This window comes from Orcinus orca, chromosome 3 (assembly GCF_937001465.1).
Source record: "Orcinus orca chromosome 3, mOrcOrc1.1, whole genome shotgun sequence".
Taxonomy (NCBI): domain Eukaryota; kingdom Metazoa; phylum Chordata; class Mammalia; order Artiodactyla; family Delphinidae; genus Orcinus; species Orcinus orca.
In genome coordinates this window covers 6,565,135-6,574,441 of record NC_064561.1, presented here as the reverse complement: position 1 = coordinate 6,574,441, position 9,307 = coordinate 6,565,135, and the positions used below count along the sequence as shown (strand labels likewise).

The window sequence follows — 9,307 nt, the reverse complement described above, 5'->3', positions numbered from 1 at the left end:
CTTGCAAGCATGGTTCTAGGCACTGGGACCACAGCAGTGAACAAAACAGACAAGGAAGAAGACAGGATGATAAACAGGTGAACACATGCATGGAACGGTTTCAGAGACTCTGAGACAATAAACCAGGGCCACGTGATGGGGGCACACGTGTTTGGTTGAGTGGGCAGGGTGGGCCTCTCTGAGCCCAGAGCTGAGAGGTGAGGAACCAGCCCCGGGAAGCGCTGGGGAAGACGGAAAAGGCAAAGACTTGAGATGGGAGTGAGCTTGGCAATTTCCAGGGATGGGAAGAAGGTCCAAGTGGCCGAGGGAACAGGGGGTGAGCAATCAAGAGTGAAGTCAGAGATGATGGGGAGAGGTTAGAAGGGCCTCACAGGTGGCTTTGGTTTTAGGGGTTCAAAAGGTAGCAACTCCTTTTCCTGCCCTTTGAGTCTGAACCACTTGAAAGATGCAGGTGGCAGACTGATAGTGATCCTAAGTAATTTAGGATCACTGCCCATGAAATGAGCGTTATTTTTTTTTTGAAGTATAGTTGATTTACGATGTTGTGTTAATTTCTGCTGTACAGCAAAGTGACTCGTGACTCAGTTATACATATGTATATACTTTTTTTTTTTTTTTTTGGGCCACGCCGCACGGCATGCAGGATCTTAGTTCCCCAGCCAGGGATCAAACCCGTGCCCCCTGCAGTGGAAGCGTGGAGTGTCAACCACTGGACCTCCAGGGAAGTCCCTGTCATCTCTTTTAAAATGTACCTGGACAATAGTGCAGCCTTGGGACAGGGTCCTGGTACACCCCCCTCAAGGGATATACATAACAATATCTTCAAGCTGTTTTGCAGATACTGAAACCTCCACCAGGTGGGAGAAGTTAACTAACGGTATGGTGCCCACAAGCATTTAGACCCCAGAACGGTTAGAACCAGAAGGTTAATGATGCTGACTCCCACCTACCTCACAACCAACAAATCAGAAGAATGTCCACGAGCTGATCACGCCCTCCTCTTTGAACCATTACTATAAAACTCCTCACTACCCCACTCCAGGTCGGGACACACAGTTTTGAGGACATTAGTCTGCTGTGGCCCCCTTTGCCTGGCAACGCAAAAAAGCTATTTTTTTTCTAATTCACCCCCACCAAAATAAAAATAAAACAAGACAGAATGTACCTGGAACTTGTTTTAATCACGTATAGTAAGGTGATAGATGTGGAGACAGCGGTTGTATGGCCATTAGCATAACTGACACCATCTTGGGCCCTGTTCCTCCTGTCCTTCCACTGACCCTATGCAAGACTGTACTGTACAGTAAATGACTTCTCTGTCGTCAAGGGCTTTGTAGTTAATACTGTTTCATAATCATTAGGTTCAGGTGGCCTCTATGCTCTGTTAGGCCCCAAACAATGATGAAAACTTTCACTGCTGATGTATTCCCGGCACCCATGAGACTAGTTACCCATTTATAAATCTTGACTTAGGAACGCACATCCTGTTTCCAAGCACCTTCCCCCATCCCCTAGGTTAACTATAAATTGTCCAAATGGCCCCTCGGGGGTGTGGAGTGAGGCTGTGAATGCTTCCGGATCGCTGTCCAATTGATCCCACCCTGTGAGCAAGTTACCCTCTAATAAACTGATCCATTGATTACATGGAGCTGCCTGCCTTGTTTTTCGGTCTCAAGATGCTTTCTTATTTCGGTGGTCTCTTCATTCTCTCCATCCTCCAACTGACCTTTAAAGAAGGGCTTATTACTACAATTCCCAAGAGCAGGGGTATGCCATGCCAAGCACGGCCACACGGGGGCGCACCAGGACTGGTCAGCAGGAGTGAGGGAAAAGCATGGGCCAGAGCCTCTGTTATAGTTTTTGCTGGAAGGAATGGGAGAGGCAGGGGAGGCCAGCAGAGCAAGCTAAGAATTGGATGGTTTAAATAATTTCAGTGGGGGACTTCCCTGGTGGTCCAGTGGTTAAGAATCCGCCTTCCAATGCAGGGGACGTGGGTTTGATCCCTGGTCGGGGAACTAAGATCCCACATGCCGTGGGATCACAACTGAGCCAGCAGGCTGAAACTAGGGAGAGAAGACCATGTGCCACAACAAAAGATCCCGCATGCTGCAAGAAAGATCCTGCGTGCTGCAACTAAGACCCAATGCAGCCAACAATTAAATCAATATATATATAAATAAATAAATATGTTTTTAAAGGCATTTAAATAAATAAATAAATAATTTCAGTGGGTTCTAGGCTCTAGGGGTGGTCCCTAGTTGCAGGCTACATGGTCCTGGGATGATTTAGGGCAGAGGGAATATTGGTGTAGGGTCCCAGGGTTAGATAAAGGAGGTGATCGGATTGGCTGGTTTGCATATGAGAAGCGGGCTCCCAAGCATGTGGTTTGCTATCTCTAGGAACTAGCTAACCCTGGGAGGGGGGCGGTCTTTCCCCAGGTTTGCAAGACCTAAGATGTCAAAGCATCATAAAATGTAGAAAATAAAAAACATGATTAATACACCCTCCCATGGGAATTCCCTGGCTGTCCAGTGGTTAGGATCCGAGCTCTCACTGCCAAGGGTCCGGGGTTCAATCCCTGGTCGGGGAACTAAAATCCCACAAGCCACGCAGCGTGACTAAAAAATAACCCCCCAAAACAAAACAAACAAAAAATACACCATCCATGAAGGTAAGGTATCATTTATCAAGTGCTTGCTTATTGCATGTCAGGTGCTGTGCTCAGTCCTTCATGTACAGACTCCTATCAGCAGCCCAGTGAGAAAGGCACAGAGGAGGAAACTGAGGCACAGAGAAGTTAAGCTGCCCAAAGCCACACAGCTAATGACGTAGCAAAACTTGAGTAATCTTATTCCATGATCTTAACCATTATGTGAATTTGCTTTGTTGACATGGAACATTATGTGAAAGGATGGCCCAGTAACTGTGCCCCATTAGACAAAAAAATTTTTTTAGTTTATTGAGGCATAATTAATGTATAACAAACCACATGTTTAAGTAATTTGATGACTTTTGACATGTGTGCACTCATAAAACCACCACTACAATCAAAATAACAAACATTTCCATCACCCCCAAAAGTTTCCTTGTGGCCCCTCATAACCCTCCCTCTGTTCCTGTCCCCAGGACCACTGATCTTTCTGTCACTATAGATTATTTTGCTTTTCCTAGAATATTATATAAATGGAATCATATAGTGTGTTATTTTCTCTGTGTGTATGGGAGGGGTCTTGTTTCTTTCATCCAGCGTAATAATTTTGAGATTTATCCAGACAGTTGCAGGGATCAAAAATTTGTTCCCAGGAATTCCCAGGCAGTCTAGTGGTTAGGACTCCATGCTTCCACTGTAGGGTGTCCCTGTTTGATCCCTGGTGGTCGGGGGAACTAAGATCCCGCATGCCCTGCAGCGTGACCAAAAAAATAAAAACCAAAAAACTTAAGAAAAAAATTTGTTCCTGAGCAGTATTCCGTCATACGGCTAGAGACAATTTGTTATCCATTCACTGATGGATGGTTATTTGCGTTTAAACATATAATTCTTGAGAAGAAATTAACACAACGTTGTAAATCAACTATACTTCAGTTAAAAAAGTAAAGTATAAAATAAGCCTTGGGACTTCCCTGGTGGTCCAGTGGTTAAGACTCCGCAGTCCCAATGCAGGGGGCCCGCGTTCGATCCCTGGTCAGGGAACTAAAGATCTCACATGCTACAACTAAAGATCCCGCATGCTGCAACTAAGACCCAGTGCAGCCAAATAAATAAATAATTTTTTTTAAAAGAGCCTTAAAAAACATATAATTTCTGGTTAACAAGAAATTTTCCTGATGTTGATAATAATACCTGCTTGTAAATAATTTTAACATTACAGAAATTGAATCTATTTCTAATCTCCGGCCCGCAGGGAATCATTGTAAGTTTGGCTTATCGTCTTCTAAAATTTTCTTTGTCTTGTTGACTGAAAAAAAAATGCACCATGTGAGAGTTGTGAGTTAAGTTTTATTAGGGACAAAATGAGGACTATAGCCCAGGAGACAGCCTCTCAGATAGCTCTGAGGAACTGCTCCCAAGAGGTGGGGGAGGAGGTCAGTATACATATGACTTTAATGAAGGGGGATACGTGCAACAAAGCACACATTTGGTAGAAGGTCGCTGCTAGTCGCAAGGGGCAGATGTCTCCGTTAATAATTTTAGTGCTTTTCTAAATATGAGAAGATGGAAGAAACTAGACTGATAAAATCTTCTGAAAAATCTAACTATCGGAAGACCTGTTCTGCCAGTTTTTCCCAGAGCACAGAGTGCCTCATTCCTGATCTCCACCCTGAACTCCTTGCAGGGTGAGTTGAAGGTCAGCCACTGCAGTGGCTAGTGACTTCATTCCTGTAGAACCAGAAGGCAAGTGACAATTTTTAGTTGGCAGTCTATTATTGTGACTTTGGACAAAAAAAAAAACGTGGGCATCTCTTCATTTCCCTCCTGAGTTTGAGACCAGTCACAGGAATCAGCAATGAAAACATCAGCTTCATGGCCCATAAAAGCAGGACTGAAACACGTGGCTCCACTATGCAGCCTGGTGGGTTTTCTGATATTTCACCCCTAAATTTGCCAGACCTACTCGGGCATGGCAGAGCTGGTCAACCACAAGGCTCCTGTAGATGCTTACTGCATGGCCCCAGCCTGATCAAAATACCCTCTGTCTGGGGCCCAGAAGACTCCAAAAGGCAGAGAGAAAGGGTGTGAACCGTTCAGACTCAGCTCCTTCTTCCAAACCCACTATTCAGATAAAGTGTGTGCACGTGTATGTGCAGAGAGGGATCAGAACTGTTGCTTCAGCTGAAATTCCCCCCACTTGGACCCAGGGAGCCAGAGGAATGGAGTTTCTGCCCTAACTCAGACTAAAGTGATGCATACCTGTTTAAAAATTTTTTTTTGATTTTTTAAAAATAAATTTATTTATTTACATATTTTTGGCTGTGTTGGGTCTTCGTTGCTTGCACGCTGGCTTTCTCTAGTTGCGGCGAGCGGGGGCTAGTCTTTGTTGCGGTGCGCGGGCTTCTCATTGCGGTGGCTTCTGTCGTTGCGGAGCACGGGCTCTAGGCGCGCGGGCTTCAGTAGTTGTGGCACATGGGCTCAGTAGTTGTGGCTTGAGGGCTTAGTTGCTCCACGGCATGGGGAATCTTCCCGGACCAGGGATCGAACCCATGACCCCTGCATTAGCAGGCGGATTCTTAACCACTGCACCACCAGGGAAGTCCCCATACCTGTTTTGCGTCTATCTCAGCCTATCGACAAGGATGCTATCAGCTAGGGATGCCTGGAGCACTCACCTGGGCCCAGACTAAATGCGGCGAGCCTCCACAGACATTTCCCCAACCTGAGCCACTGCTATGTGGCTGGACTGGCCCTTATGGTTTCTTATTATGATTGTGATGAAATAAATTTATTTTAAGGCTGGACAAGAAAAAATTAAACATAGATTCTCTCTCTGCCCATTTGGGCCACTACCTCCTCTCCTTCGTGTACAACGTGCTTCTGCATTATACATTAACCAGACCTCCTCAGAAGACACAAGAATACCTGCCCGATTGCAAAGAGCAATTTTCTCCTGGCACCAGCAAGGTAACTCCTTGGGAGATAACATTCCTTTCTTAATCTTGTAAAAGGTCACAATGACTAACTATTCGCCTTGTACGTGCAGATCTGTACTGTGTGAACTCTCAGCATGTCACTTTGATGTATAACCTTTTTCTCAAAAAAATGTACATAACTGTGCTTTGACCTGTAGCTGGTGGAAAAGTCCTCAGAGCTTTCTGAAAGACTGTCTCCCAGGTTATAATCCTCAGGTTGGCTAGAATAAAATTCTCTATTTCTTTATTAGATTGGCTACTAATTTTTTTTTCACTGAGAATTTCAAGAAGCACCTCAGCAACAATCGACAGGGAACTTGAAAAAACAAGGTTTATTAGTCACAGGTCCTAAAGGGTACGAGGGCATGCCTAAGGTCTCAAATAGAAGGAGATAGGAAGCACAGACCTGCGTTCTGTCTTTCTTGGGGTGGAGGGTGGGGTGACAAGTATTTTAAGGTTTCATTCTGTATTGGTGAATTTAAAACATAAGAGCAGGAACTAGGGGGCAGGAAGAGAAAAATGTGATCACTTAAACAATCAGTTATCTAGGTTGCCCAGGGATCGCTAAAAGAGGACCTTCGTGGATGGGGCAGCCTTGTTTCTATCTGGTTGTTTAGCTAGTAACTGTGTTATGCAACTGGTAATAGATTTATCTGAAACGGATATCTTTGAAATAGATGCCTCAGCAATCAAAAGCTAATGTCAGCCATGTACACTGCACCTCCTTAAATGCAAAGATATCCCTGAGCTTCTTGGGGAGAAACTCCCCCAACAAAAGAAGAGCCTTTTTCTGCCTAACTCGTTAAGATGCTTGCAGATCTCGTCGGAGTGTTCTCCCTCTTGCAATAACCATTTTGAATAAAGTCTCCTCTTACCAATGTCCAGAATTATTTTTATTTGACAATACAGAACAAACAAACAAAAATCCTCATTTTTAAAAGTATCTATATATTTCTTTTATTATTTGGTTGCGCTAGGTCTTAGTTGTGGCAGGCGGGCTCCTTAGTTGTGGCATGTGAACTCTTAGTTGCAGCATGCATGTGGGACCTAATTCTCTGACCAGGGATTGAACCTGGGCCCCCTGCATTGGGATTGCAGAGTCTTAACCACTGCACCACCAGGGAAGTCCCTCAGAGTCATTCTTGACTCCTTGCCCCCAAACTACACAACAAATCCATCAGCAGACAGTCATTGGCTCTGCCTTATTTCTAGCATCAGAGCACTGTCCCACTCCTTCCATCCTCCCCTGCCACCTTTGTCCAGACATCTTCATCTGTCATCAGGATTATTTCCTTAACTTTCTAATTGTCCTCCCCAATTCTATATTTGCTTCCATGGAGTCACACACAAGACAGAGATCTTTTAAAAATATACATCAGATAATGTAGCTCAAAACCCTTCAGGGGCTCCCCACCGCACTCAGAGTAAAACCCAAAATTCTTACAGTTGCCCAGATGGCCTCATATGATCTGACTCTGTTACTTCTCTGATTTTATCTCCTGCTGGTCTCCAACCTTCACAATTCACTTCAACCATTTTAGGTATTGAGCTTCTGCTGTTGGTCAAAGAGGCGAAACTTTTCCTGCCTCAGGACGTTTGCACTTGCTGTTCATTCTTCCTCCAGAAATTCTCACAGTCCCCAAATTCCTTCAGCCTGATTGCTGGGGGTAATGTGGAAATACTGTGTCTAGATAACTCTGGGCCTTAGTTTTCCCATTTGCCAAACCGTCGCTCTTCCCCGCTACAAGCCCAAGCACTAAACACTGTTAGAACCCAAAGGTATAGTGGTAAGGAAAAATGCTTTTTTTAAAAAAATCTTTTTTCTCTTTTTTGTTTTTTTTTCTCTTTTTGTTTATTCTTTTCTTTTCTTTTTTTAATTTTAAAATTTTTATTATTTTTATTATTCTTATTTATTTTTTTACTCAGATGGCATTCTCTCCCTCTCACTCTCCCAAAGGAAGAGAAGAGCGATCATCAATGGCTAATGGCAGCTGCAGAAGCAACACCAATAACCAGCTTCATGCTCAGGACAGAACACCACACCTCCTCCTCGTGGTTTCAGGTGCTCTACACATTCAGAGAAACTTCTCTAGAAACGACCTATAGAAATGATCCCTGAAAGTACAGTCTTGAAAAATGCTTTCTTAAAATGAGAACTTTCCAATACGGAAAGGGAAGTTTTATGGTTGATTTCAAAAGTAGCCAGTTGAGATAGAATCTAATACCCTTGATTCCCAGCAGATGGCAGCACATCACCAAATTTGCCATGTAAATTATTCACTATAACTTCTTGGGACTTCCCTGGTGGCACACTGGTTAAGAATCCGCCTGCCAGTGCAGGGGACACAGATTCCAGTCCTGGTCCGGAAAGATCCCACATGCCGCGGAGCAACTAAGCCCACGCACCACAACTACTGAGCCTGTGCTCTAGAGCCTGTGAGCCACAACTACTGAGCCTGTGTGCCACAACTATTGAAGCCCGTGTGCCTGGAGCCCATGCTCCGCAACAAGAGAAGCGACTGCAATGAGAAGCCTGCACACTGCAAAGAAGAGTAGCCCCTGCTCTCCGCAACCAGAGAAAGCCTGTGAGCAGCAATGAAGACCCAACGCAGCCAAAAATAAATAAATTTATTTGAAAAATATTATAACTTCGTAACACAGGAATTAAGAGAAGCTGCTAACATTTGTATTCCTCTTCACCCTTCATAAGGGGAAAAATGAAAGAATTCGTATTTGTTGAATATCCACTTTATCAGCGGGATACTCTGACTTACACCTATGATTTAAACCAGAGCACATCCCTCATCTCTCAGAACTCCCCAAAAACAGTCAAATGGGAAATGAAACGAAAATTTAGATGTATGTATGTACAGTGTCTAGGAGTTAACCTAATAGAAAGATACAACCCACTGAAGAAGAAAAATTTAAACTTTAACACCCTAAAGAAGAAACAGGGTAAACAGAGGATGATCCCTTTGTGGACAGATACCTTCCTAAACCTGGTGTTCTGTTGTATAAGGGTCTCGGAATGGTAGAGAAAAGGAGCAAGAAAAGCCTGTATTGGATATCCTGAGGACTGGCCAACTAGAAGCGAGGCCCCGCCCAAGCCCCGCCCTCACACCTGAAACCCTCCCCCAGCTCAGACCCTGAGCCTGGAGCCCGGCTTAGCCCCGCCCACCAGATCCTGTACCTACGCCCAGCCTCGCCTTCTAGGATTGGTCTTCAGCCCCGGTCACGCCCCCAGGCCTTATCTCTGCCCAGGCCACGCCCTCCAAGAATCTTTCTCCTCTCTAGCTCCGTCCACTTACCTTGGTAAGTGGCGCCAGGCTGGAGCGATTTCAGGAACATGGCCGCCCCTCTGGCTTCTTTAGGCTCCTCCCTAGGGCCCCGCCCCTTTCCGGCTCACAAAACCGGAAGCGAAGTGGGAATCAGCGCCTGCAGCCTCAGCGGGCGTCAAGGTCACTCAGCAGAGGTATGGACTGCCGGGTTGGGGGGTGGGTCAGGGTCACCGGGTAGGTTCAGTCCTGCCCCAGTAGTGCTTTTTTCCCGACCCACTGGGTGGAGGAAGAGCTGAAGTGGAATTACGTTCAGGTGACGCTGGGCCTTTATTTTCTCATCTTTCAAACTGTTGTCCACCCTCCCGTCCACAAGCACAAGGCAGATGTTATAACCCAAAGGTATG

General features: G+C 45.2%; 1 non-coding gene across 1 annotated transcript; it reads right to left on the bottom strand.

Annotated features, from left to right (window-relative positions):
- Positions 1-7,545: 7,545 nt before the first annotated feature.
- LOC117195763 (small nucleolar RNA U3) lies at positions 7,546-7,756 on the bottom strand. Its single transcript, XR_004475585.1, has one exon. It is a non-coding gene; the product is annotated as a small nucleolar RNA U3 (small nucleolar RNA).
- Between the last annotated feature and the right edge of the window lie 1,551 nt (positions 7,757-9,307).